At 41.3% G+C, this 3,728-nt stretch overlaps 1 non-coding gene across 1 annotated transcript; it reads left to right on the top strand.

Moving 5' to 3' along the window:
* The first annotated feature begins 1,253 nt into the window (after window positions 1-1,253).
* On the top strand, window positions 1,254-1,360 carry LOC123455722. The gene has a single exon (XR_006634097.1). It is a non-coding gene; the product is annotated as a U6 spliceosomal RNA (small nuclear RNA).
* The last annotated feature ends 2,368 nt before the right edge of the window (window positions 1,361-3,728 follow it).

Raw genomic sequence — 3,728 nt, 5'->3', positions numbered from 1 at the left:
CTTGCTAGAAGGTGTGTGCTGCTAGAGATGGGCCCTGGGGGATTATATCCCAGCTCCCACTCGCCAGAGATAGCTCACTCTCCTGCCATTTTCTGCCCGTTGCTGAGTCGAGATCTAATGCTCAGTCTCTGCTTTACATGCTTCCTCCTCCACAATGAGGCTTCCCCTTGAAACTATAAGCGCAAAATAAGTGTTTTCGTCCTATAAGCTACTTTGGGCCAGGTCTTTTGTCCCAGCTACAGGGGGAAAACTGCTAAAATGTGATAAGTTAAGGAGATGACAACTTATCCCAATAATTGAATGTACTATGGTCCTGAAAACAAATGAGAGAGCTCTTCATGTACTAATAGAAAAAAAAAAGGCATTCAAATATATAATTAAATGAGAAAACAAGATTAACAGTGGAGTACAGGGCTGGAGAGAGCTGAGCAGTTAGTGTTTGCTTGCGAGGCCTAAGGACCCAGGTTTGAGTCACCAGAACCCATATAAACCAGATGCCCAAGGTGGTGCATGCATCTGGAGTTCATTTGCAGTGGCTAGAGATCCTGGCGCACCCCTTCTCTCCCTCTCTATCTACCTCTTTCTCACTCTCTCAAATAAATAAATAAAATAAACTTTTTTAAAAATGGAGTACATTCATCTTTAGGTAAAAAAGTGAAGTATGGGGCTGGAGAGATGGCTTAGCGGTTAACCGCTTGCCTGTGAAGCCTAAGGACCCCAGTTCGAGGCTCGGTTCCCCAGGTCCCACGTTAGCCAGACGCACAAGGGGGCGCACGCGTCTGGAGTTCGTTTGCAGAGGCTGGAAGCCCTGGCACACCCATTCTCTCTCTCTCTCCCTCTGTCTTTCTCTCTGTGTCTGTCGCTCTCAAATAAGTAAATAAATAAAATTTTAAAAAAAAAAGTGAAGTATGGTTTACTTTGTTTCTCCTCTGAATAATACACTGGAAGAGAATCAAAAAATTAATAACAGTATCTTTGGGAAAGTTGGAGCAGGAAATGAGAAGAAATTTTTTTAATTTTTTTTTTTCTGAAGTAGGGTCTCACTCTAGCCCAGACTGACCTAGAATTCACTATGCAGTCTCAGGCTGGCCTTGAACTCACAGCAATCCTTCTACCTCTGCCTCCCAAATGCTGGTATTAAAGGCATGTGCCATCACACCTGGCCTGAGAAGAAATTTTTCTAGTTACATGCTTGATGATTTTAAACACAAAAACAAATAATTATAATTAATATGATTCATAAGATAAATTAAGTGCTTGCTTCGGCAGCACATATACTAAAATTGGAACGATACAGAGAAGATTAGCATGGCCCCTGCGCAAGGATGACACGCAAATTCGTGAAGCGTTCCATATTTAAAAAAAAAAAAGGGCTGGAGAGATGGCTTAGCGGTTAAGCGCTTGCCTGTGAAGACTAAGGACCCCGGTTTGAGGCTCCGTTCCCCAGGTCCCACGTTAGCCAGATGCACAAGGGGGCGCACGCGTCTGGAGTTCGTTTTCAGTGGCTGGAGGCCCTGGTGCGCCCATTCTCTCTGTTTCTCTGCCTCTTCCTCTCTCTGTCTGTCGCTCTCAAATAAATAAATAAAAAATAAAACATATTTAAAAAAAATAAATTGTAACTGTTCCAGCCTTCACCACAGATGGGTAGATTCACTTAAAAAAAAAAAAAGAAAAATTAAAACAAGTAAATAATATTAATAAGTCACTCCAAAATTAATGTCTTGGATATTGTAAAATCTGCTTCTTTACAATATCACAACACAAACCCACATTTGCTGTAAAATTAAAAGCAATTTATTTATTTATTTATTTGAGAGAAAGAGGCAGACACAGAGAGAGAGAGAGAGAGAATGGGTGTGCCAGGGCCACCAACCACTGCAAACAAACTTCGGATGCATGTGCCACCTTGTGCTTACATGGGTCCTGGGGAATTGAGCCATGGATGGTCCTTTGACTTTGGAGGCAGGCACCTTAAATGATAAGCCATTTCTCCAGCCCAAGAACAATTTTTTATACCAAATTAGTAAAATAAACTGTACTTGAGATGCTTTTATAAACATTCATACATGTTCACCATTTTCAAGTGTTTTGGGGGCTGGAAGATTGCTTATTGGTTAAGGCACTTGCCTGTGAATCCTAAGGACCCAGATTCAACTACCCAGAACCCACATAAGCCAGATGCACATGGTGGTGCATGCATCTGGATTTCATTTGTACTGGCTAGAGTCCCTGTTATACCCATTCTTTCTTTCTTTCTCTCTCTCTCTCTTTCTCTCTCTCATACACTTTCCCTTTCTCCCTCTCTCATAAATGAATAAATAAAAATAAAAAATATAAAAGTATTTTGTCACTCACAAACCTGTTTATGTTTTAAAACTTCAGTGCGGGTTATTTTTCTAACAATATTCTCTGCAAAAGAAATCTTCCGTGAGATTTGCAGAACACCTGCTGAGTTAACAGAGTAGAACTGTGGAACCAAGGAATATGTGCTTGAATGTTTGAGTTTCTTACCTTTCATTTAAGATACAACCAAGAAGCCAAGCATGGTGGCACATGCCTTTATTCTCAGCACTTGGGAGGCAGAGGTAGGAGGACCACTGACAATTCGAGGCCACCCTGAGACTCCATACTGAATTCCAGGTCAGCCTGGTCTAGAATAAAAACCATTCCTCAAGCCCACCCCCGCAAAAAAGGATACAACCAAGATAAGTCAGATATTAAAACTTCTGTACTCTTTATTGCCTTTCTCTTTAGCCAAACCTCACCATCTCCCTCACATTGTCTTCAAGATCTACAGACCTGCTGTTTGTTAGCTTGTACGATGATCTGTTTGTTATGCCGTGATTGATATTGAAACCTTTAACTCCACGAATGATGGTATTAGGAGAAGTAATAGTGGAGGTGACTAGGTCCAGAAAGCGCATCCTCGTACATGGGAGTAGACGAAAGAATACATCCTCCGTCTCCCAGGTGATAAGGACCACTGATGGATAAGAAATCAGCCCTGGCCACTCCTCTGCTGGCACCTTGATGTTGGACTTCCCAACACTGAGGGCAATGAGAAATTAACTTCTGTTGCTTATTAGTTCTAGCCTATGATATTTTATTGCAGCATCCCAAATAGACTCATACAACTTCTTTATCTTATGAGTTCTCCGTCTAGGCACTATAGACATTTTGAGTCTTACAATTTTTCTTTTTTTTATAATTTTTTTGTTTATTTTTATTTATTCATTTGAGAGCAACAAACAGAGAGAGAAAGAGGCAGAGAGGGAAAGAGAGAGAGAGAGAAAAAAATGGGTGTATCAAGGCCTCCAGCCACTGCAAACGAAACATGTGCCACCTTGTGCAATTGGCTTACATGGGTCCTAGGGAATTGAGCCTTGAAACAGGGTCCTTAGGCTTCACAGACAGGGGCTTAACCACTAAGCAACTTCTCCAGCCCTTATAATTTTTCTTTTATCTTTTTGGTGAGGGAAGCTGTCCTGTGCATTATGATACGTTTGGTGGCTTCTGTGATAGTTGCATTCTAGGTATCCATACCAACTTCTCCAGTTGTAGAAGGCAAAAATTTCTGCAAATATTATCAAATGCTCTCTGGAAGGAAGCATCTGCTCTTAATACAAAACCACTGCCATAAGAGTATGACAGCTCTGAATATCTCATGAGCAGATTACTGGCTGTGGTGATTTAAGTGTAAATACCTGCCCCCCCCCATAGACCCATAT

The sequence above is a fragment of the Jaculus jaculus genome, chromosome 17, assembly GCF_020740685.1.
Source record: "Jaculus jaculus isolate mJacJac1 chromosome 17, mJacJac1.mat.Y.cur, whole genome shotgun sequence".
NCBI lineage: Eukaryota > Metazoa > Chordata > Mammalia > Rodentia > Dipodidae > Jaculus > Jaculus jaculus.
Note: the sequence above shows the minus strand (reverse complement) of the source record. Positions and strands in the feature narration are given on the sequence as shown.